Genomic DNA, 8882 nt, shown 5'->3' on the forward strand with positions numbered 1-8882 from the left:
ACGACAGCGGTGCGAGTCCTGACGTCAGAGCCAGGGGGCGCCACTCAAACCATCTCACCGCCAATAGCCGCACGTCAGAGCGCGGCGGTAAGGCGTGGAGAAAGCGGTAGGTGAACAAGGAAAGAAAGAAGGGATCTTTTTTGCGTGCTTGGGCGACCCCTGCTTTACGCAGAGGAGTAATATTTGGTATACGTCGTCGTGAAGGGGTACACTAGCGATTACGCGATTGAAATGGCGACCTTCGGATGCCTGTTTAGGGCCCCTTTAAAGGGACCCTGCAACACTTACCATCGACTACTCGGAATGTATTGGTAAAGTCTATTGTTGAAGCAATCTACTCCCGCAAGCATTATGAAAATCCGTTCACTGTCACTGAAACTACGCGCGATGAGAAATCCCGCATAATTGTTCCCTCTCAACTCGACCGCAGAAAACGCGACGAAAGCTGCGCGCTCGCTACCGGAGAGGGGGGCGGCTCGCGGCGTCTTTTCCGGCGGCCTTCGACATATGACAGGCAGGGGAGTTTTCCCCTTTTCTCCGAAGCATGGAGGGGTCTATTTCCGGTTTGGTGCCAAAAAAAAAAAAAAAAGCAGGCAGGGCTGCCTGTTCGCAAGGGCGCGCTCAGGCTTGCAGGGCGTTTGTGAAGCAATAAACGTTTGTTGTCATGTGGTCTAGCTTAAAGGGGAGTATTAGTTTGTCGCTCAAACTCCACGCGCACTCAAAACACAAAAGAAACGTCAAAACTGTGCGTACAGGCTCAGGCATAGAAGAGGTTGGTACACAGTGCCGACAACGGCGGATCGTCACAGGAAATGGGAGAAATTAGCCGCGAAGCTTACCAGCGACAGCCAATAGGCAGCCATGGCCTCAACGACGTCGTTTAAGGCATGCCAGGGGTGCATAATGAGGAAAATTGAAGGGAGCGCGGTTGGTTTTTCCGCGTCTTTCACAGCGATTTGCGCGTTCACCACTTCACGTGCCGGTGTGATATTTGGCTCAGGTATTCGTGGCAGTGTAATCTAAATGTCGCGCAGGTTTACTTGCACTGCTCAAAGAGTGTTGCAGGGTCCCTTTTAAGACTGAGGCAGGAAACCTAAGCAAGCCACAGTTAAAGGTGTGCTATCTGATTGTTGATGAAATGCGCATTAAGGAAAAGCTTCAGTATAACAAGCAGCGGCACCGCTTTGTTGGGCAAGCGGATGTTCCATTAGAGGGCGGCAGCAGCAGCAGCAGCAGTGTTGTTTTAGCCAACTCCCTCCTCTGGTTTGTTGTAATTGGCTTGGCCTCGTCGTACAGGATCGCAGTATAGGCTACTTCTTCATTAAAGGTCGAACAGGTGATCTTCGCGATGAGCCGGTGATCTTCGCGATAAGAAAGTAGAAGCCTGTAGTTTCCGCATTGTACGACTTGTCACCGACAACCACCGAGACACCGTAAATTACATGAAGATGCTGGGCCAGGGTACTCTAGCGTTCAAAATAGAACAGCCGTGCGACACTAAAAGACCTCTGTTCCTAAGTTTAGACCCAACCCTTGTGCGGAAGAATGTATGCTCTCAGTTATTAGCTCATGACATAGGCCCGAAGGGAGTAATTTCGTCTCTTATCTGAAGGGTACGTATATGACCTGCGCAAAAATCTGACGGCGAAACCGGTCCGTTATCTCAGCTGAAAGCACGTCAATGCGAATAAAATCGAAAAGATGAACAGGCAAGGGCCACCCAAGATCTGTCTCCGGCGGCGACCGCTGCGTTGGAACACTTAAGAGAACAAGCCGGTCACACATTCAGCATGCCGTTTGCAACTGCAGGTCACACCATCACATTCATGAGGAGCTTTTATCGCTGGTTCATACTTCCGGACACGAGCAATTCAACCCAGCATCTGCGCCAAAAGTTCGCCGATGTTCGGCATTACTACGATGCTGACGATGACTGGCTTGAGTGGCTCGATGCTGCCATGCCTGTGTGCCTGAAAGATATATAAGGGTAGCGATCCAAGCGAGTTCCTCACGGAGGAGACATACGAGGCATTTATAATCACCACCTACTCTAGTGTTTCCTCTATAAGCTACCTCCTGAAAACCGAGAACTTCGCGTTCGTGCTCACTCACAACTTCAACAGCGATTCGATAGAGTCGCTTTTTGGAACGCTGCGCATGTGTGCTGGTTACAACGACGTTTTGGATATCCGTGCAGCACTCTCGGGACTTCAGAAAATGCTTAAAACTGGAATCACAGCATCGACTGCCCTTTCGAATGTCTCTCACGCCCAAAGAACAGCTGCAGTCTCAGTTGCCACCTTCCGAGTCCCCGCAACCACCAACTTCTTCTCAGCCAAATTCTCAACTTGGAAAGGTGTGCTCTGCAAAAGCTTTAAAGGCTCAACGCTATGTTTTTCTGTCTCAGCTGCCGTCACAGCAGCTACCAGCGACAGTGTATGTTTGTGGTTACATTGCCAGAGTCATACACGAGCAGGTAAATTTCGAGAGTGGTGACGCCATTTCTACAAATCCTGGAACGAACCAACTCCTGTTCACGTTCACCCGCGCCCAGGACTGGGATGGACTCCTTTACCCCTCAGACCAGTTGCTATTCGCGTTCGACACATTGCGAGTTTTCGCCGAGCCGCACTCAAGGAGAACCCTACACTGCCAAGAACCCTTAGTACGCTGGGGGACGACGCAGTTCCTGTTCTTTGTAGCCCCAAGCCACTCAAGTGCACGCGCAGCAATGAAGTGCACCGACTCACGTTAATGAAGCTGATCGCGGTGCGTTTTGTAAGGCCTCTCCTCGCAGACTATGCGTTCGGGGTCACAGACAGGCATGTTGCGCTTTCCATTTCATCACCAAAAAACCATTGACAAGAAATTACCTTAAACTGTGAGGAATCACCGAAAGACAGTGTGCATGTACCTAGCAACGAATATCCTGAAGTACCTTGAACTGTGAAGCCAGTGTGATAAAGAAGCAGGAAAATGTCTTAGGGGCTGGGCCTCTTGGCATCTTCTGTCATTGTCGTAATCGTCGTCTCATGTAGTCACGGTAATAAAAACACCGGGACATTAGTTTACGCCTCGCGCTAGAGAGTTTCGTACTTCAAAGCCAAAAAAGTTTTACAGCAAAGCTGGATACCTCTACACCCCAACGGTTTTATCTCCGTTGGCAAAAACGCCAAGGCGCCAAGTATGCACCTAACACCGTATGCTTCGCCCCTCCCCGGAATTCACGTTAGTGGAGATGGCCCGGGATTTTTCTCCTTTGTTTTTCCCAAGCCATGTGCGTGTTTTGCTGCATCTATTTCGGCTAATTTTCTATTGTCAACTCGTTAGCTGGAAAATAAGCGTATTTGGTGGTTGGTTACTCCCCGTACACGCATTTAGAGGGATATAGTACTTTGTTTTCGCATTAACAACTTTTTAAATTCGCGGCGTCGCCAACACGGCAAGCGTGGGGCCACTGCGGATAAGTGCGTTTGAACGATGCGTCGGAAGCGTGACGATTATGATGATGAGTAGAGGCTCTCCCTTTGAATCGAGACGTCGGTTGTCAGCAACCGACTTGCATGTTGTATTTCACTTACTTGTCCTACTCTTAGCCAAGCTACTAAATTTCCTCCCCCTAGCTCCGCTTACCCCCGTTTTAAGCCCCCTTTTTACTCACCCCCGGTGTTCTAAATTCTCATCCGTATGATTACTCACCCTGCGCACCGATCTCTGACCTATACTTTTCCTTCACCACCATTACAGCCGCCTCTTCGTCACTTCTATGACCCCGAAGTTGATGCTCCCCCTCCCACCGAATGCGAAAGCCTCTGTCTACGTCGCTTCCCCATCGCTTTGCGGCTGTCGTATCTCTGTGCAGTCTCTGACAATATGATCTATGGTTTCCCGATCTCTGCCTCGGCATACACGTTTCATCCTGCTGCCTGTAGATACCCGTGAATGCCCGGGTTCTCGGGCACGCCACCGGTGCTTCTAAAAGCAGTGCACTGCCTCTCGTATTGCCATAGAATCCCTCCTTCCTGGTTTCTGGTTTTGCTGTGCTATAAGTCTCCAGGGTACTTTTTCGCTTCCATTCTCTGTGCCCGCTTCGTCGTTTTTGCTGCCTTTACTTGCTCTTTTTTCTGTCGCCGCACTTTCCCCTACCGACTTTCCGTACCGCTTGCTCAGCTGTCTGGCCCTCCGTCTCCAACGCGCGTCCATGCTCCTCAAATACAGGTACTTAAACACCCTCGCGGCCCATTTTTCGTCATCCACGTCACCAAGTCATTCCTCAAACTTTATCTTGCTTTGCGCTTCCCTTGCCTCGAAGGACGACCAGCTCATATCCCCCTGTACGACTTCGTTCGTAGTTTTGCTGTGGGCCCCTAAGGCCAGTCTGCCTATATACCGCCCTCTGATTTACCTCCAGGCCCGCTTGGGTCCCTGGTTTCATGCAGACAGTCGAATTTTCGAAAGTTAATCCTGGTACCATGACCCCTGGTTTCTTCGTGTTCGTTTTGTGTTTAATGTTTAATGTAACATCCAGGAAATTTACACTGTGCGTAGAGTGGTTTAGTACAGTGTAGATTTATTTAATGTCACAGTCATGGCTTCTCGGAGCAGGCTTCAGACAGCTCCGAGAAGGACGCAGCAGGTCCTTCGGAGCAGGCTTCAGACACGCCAGTTTTTGCATTTCCGCAGCAGCCGTGTCACGCCCTCCAAGATCGCAATGCGTCATAGCCACGCTTACCGTTTTAGGAGAGTCTGTACAAATCAAGCGGATTTCGACTCAAACTGCCGATAATTTTAAACGGTTCTCCTGAATAAAAAATACCAAGAGCAGGTAACTGACGACACGATTACACGAGCCAAACGATTCAGCCACATCTAAATTCTTCGTAAACAAACTCCGAATTTTAATTTGCAAACAAACCTATTTATTTATTTATTCAGTTATTTTCATTTATTCATTTACTTTTCTTTCTAACCCACTTAGCCTCCGCTCCGAAAATGTCAGCCATATTGAGAAAACACTGCGACATCCTTGTTCGAAGTGAACGCCTAAAGAAGCGTATTTCCCTAATCGGCACGCACTGTTTACAGACGGAACAAAACTCTGGGCTACTTCCTCACTAAATCAAGCATCAGTCGCCTGCAAAAAAAAAAAAAAAAAAAAACGGTTGCATGCCCTACAACAAACCACGACTTGAGGCATGCCCACAATGACCACCAGAGAGCGCACCGCCAGCACGTCTTCATACTGTTGTGTTAACGTAAAAGGTAACGTTAACTGTAACTCCGCCAATGTTGCATACCTTATGCACCCTCCAAACTGAAACGCCCTTCCGTATGCGGTTTACTATTCACCATTATCACAAAAAAAGCCGCCACTCCTGCTCACGTGCGGGAGCCGATCGGACGTGCTTCACTTCGGATCTGTCGATTTTCGATGATTACGCCGATAATTCAACTTGAATCCCCCAACTTTTTTCCCCAAGTGATCCGGGAAGTTGAGAGCAAAAGGTGGATGCCCGATTTTAAGGTAGGGGACCATTTTTCATGCATTTACGGAATCTTTTTTCTGGAATCGCTACGCCGACCGGCGCTAAGCTTATAACGCCAGCTGGGCCTGCCGGCCGAAGTAGCCGCTCGCCTAGGCGTGCTTCGTGGACGCCTAGGCCTGACGCCGGAGTTGTCGCCGGCGCGGACCTTCACGGTAGACCTATTTCATCAAGACCCAAAGAAACATGGCCGGCGCCATGCGAATTGAAGTCGACGGTGAGGAAATTCAACCGGACCAAGTGACCAGAGCTCAAGGCTGGCAAGTGGCAGGGGAAAAACTTCAAGCGCTGCAACAACAGCAACGAGAACGAAGCCTAATGGCCAACACCCGAGCAAGTAAGCCCACCAGGGAAGCCGACTCATCTCGTCGGCCGGCTAATAATTTCAAGAGCAAGATCCTCAAGGCCGCGAGAATGCCCGAGCTACCTAAAGAAGATATCAAGGCCATCATGAGACCGAGGGGGGGCCTCGACGTCAGTGTGGTATCACGCTTTGAAATTAGCCACGCCATCACCGCTGCCGCTGACGTCAGCAGAGAAGAAGCCAAGAGAGACGTCATATGTCCAAACAAACAACAAAACATCGTCATCGTCAGTACCCAAAGAAAGAAAACGCCGACCGCTACGCGGCAGTGTCGAAGCTCACGGTCTACGGCGCCGAGCACGACGTTAGTGCATACGTATCGGCACCTCACGGCACAGTGAAAGGAGTCATCAGAGGGGTTCCCCTCACGGATTCGGCCCAAGAGATAAACGACTTTATCGTCCATGAATTTAACCCGACAGCCCTGCAGGCCAACAGAATCGGCAAAACGTTGTCGGTCGTCATAGCCTTCAGCGGCTGGAAAGTGCCAAATTACGTCAAGTACGGCAACCTACTGGTGGAATGCTTACTGTACAGAAAGCAAATTGACAAGTGCTTTCAATGTGCCACAGAATGGACGTTTGCCCAAATCCGACGAACCGTATCTGCCGCGGCTGCGGAATCCAGAACCCGGTAAAAGACCACAACCACGACTGTAAGCCAAAGTGCAACCTATGTGGAGGAGACCACCTCACAGCAGACAAAGTATGCAAGGCCCGATACAAGACCCCATACGTCGTGCGTAAGCGATGATGGGAACGCCAAAGGTCAGCCTACGAAGAAAGTTCCAGAACACCGCCAAATCGAGAGGAGACGCCAGCTGCGCGGAAGTCGTCGCCCCCTCACCAAGAGCGCCAGAGCGGGCGCTCACTCTCCAGGGGGAGAGAAAGAAGACGGAGCAATAGCTGCGCATCGAGACCAGGTTCGAGGACGTCATCGCCAGGCGCCGACACCAAGGCTCGCAGGCGCGAGTCACGCTCGAGGTCGAAGACTAGGAGCAGTACGCCGAAGCGGATCGCCGGAAAACAGGTGGGTTGGGCAACTGGGTCTTCTGTCGCTCACAGCAATGACAAAGAATTCCCCCATCTCACCCCCTCCCCTCTCAGTAGCAATTGCAAAGAATGATCTGAACTTAGAAAGGAATGTGCCGAGCTTAAGAAGCTTATAGCACAACGAAACCAACAGATTAAAGCGCTCATGGAGCGCATGGAGGCATGCGACAGAATCGAGAAATCGGAAGATAGTACCAAGAGAAAGGTAGCTAAGAGAGACACCCATTCCCCTGAACTACCGCAAGGTGAGGCAATGGAGGCCGACAGGATAGAACCGGCTCCGTCCCAAGCAACGCATCCGGCTATACCACAGCAACCAGAACCTACCCTGCAAACCATAATGGACATGCTGTCTCAAATTTCAAATCAACAAGCTGAGACCAACAATCAAGTGGGAATTCTTACCGAGCAAATGGGAAACCTTACGTCAAGACTAGATAACTTAGAAGCCAAATATAACCAAGTGTCCTCAAGAATGTCGACTTTCGATGCAAAGCTCAAACACGCGACACTACTAATGAGGAAGTCACACAAGAGCGCGCTCCACAGCAAACCGCACCATGGAACTAACCCCGCAGAAGGCAACACCCCTCAAGACGATGCACCTGGACTCGATGTCCAGGGGGAGACGATGCACCTGGACTCCAGAGTTATCAGCGGCCAAGCTCCACAGGTCCTGCCTGGCCGCATCAGCAGGGAAGCCCGCTTCATACTCCTCCGCATGCGGCTCGATTGCTGCAACGTGGCAGCCCGCTTGCACCGACAAATTAAGGGAGCCAGTCGTAACCCACATGTGCTGGCTGCCCAGAACCCGATACCCTGGAGCACCTGATCTGCTCCTGCTGCCAGCACGATGCCCCGCGAGACGAGCTTCGGGCCGCACTCCAGCGTCTCGGGCTGCCCAGCCGCACCCTGATGGACCTGCCTTTCCCGACGGGCCCCAACTCCATCCGGCGGGAAGCATTCCGACTTCTCTTGGCCATCCTCTAGGACAAACCTCATACAATGGCTATAGCCCAATGCCTGCCGGCCAGCCTTGCGCACTCCTTATCTCTTTTTTTCTCTATCTCCCTCTTTCTCTTTCCTCATTTGTTCTCACCTATCCCCTTTCATTCCCCTTCTCCCTTTCTCCCCTTCACCTATACTTGGTTGTATACTGGTGAGCTCCAAATGAGTTCAAAATATCCCCAGTCCATTTCTTTTCCACTTTCCGTATCAATAAAGCACTCACTCACTCACTCCCTCTTTCACTCGATTAAAATTTCCGTCCTTTCCTCTTCCTCTATTTTTCGCATTCATATATCGGAACTTTTGACCTGTCAGGATAGTGTTATGCCCGTGTGTTTCATTCCCTCGAAAATCATTTTCCATCATTTGGCAATACCGAGTAGCTAATTTTAGTTTGGGTGTTAGCACCGTGTACCTGCAACGCAGTGGCTCTTCCAACCAAATCTGGCCAGACAGCACAGGAATTTTGGTAGCATAAGCTACACTGGCCGAGGTTGAGCAGTTTCGCGTGGGCCATGAAGGGCCGTACTGCGCAAGCCCGAGGAACATTGAATTGGACTGGATTAAATTAGATTGGATTGAATTGGAATTGGAGTACGGGTGAGTAGAGAATTGGGTCTGCACATACGCCGGTCTGCGCATTCCAGAGGAGTGACGTCATAGCCGCGGCAGTCGCACTGGCGCCAGCGCGTGGCCAGGTGTGCGTCTCCGTTGCGCAGTAGCCAAGTCTGACGGTGCACCGGATCCTCTTGATAGCCGTTTCGCGTGGCTCCTGGAGAGCCGTGCTGCGCATGCGTGAGGAGCAGTGACTGGACTGGACTAGACTGGACTGGATTGGATTGGACTGGATTGGATTGGATTGGATTGGACTGGACTGGACTGGAAACGATTTCCAATCCAGTCGACTGGATTGGA

The sequence above is a fragment of the Haemaphysalis longicornis genome, unplaced genomic scaffold (genome assembly GCF_048455015.1).
Source record: "Haemaphysalis longicornis isolate Haplotype H1 unplaced genomic scaffold, Haemaphysalis longicornis Haplotype H1 scaffold_7, whole genome shotgun sequence".
NCBI classification, from domain to species: domain Eukaryota; kingdom Metazoa; phylum Arthropoda; class Arachnida; order Ixodida; family Ixodidae; genus Haemaphysalis; species Haemaphysalis longicornis.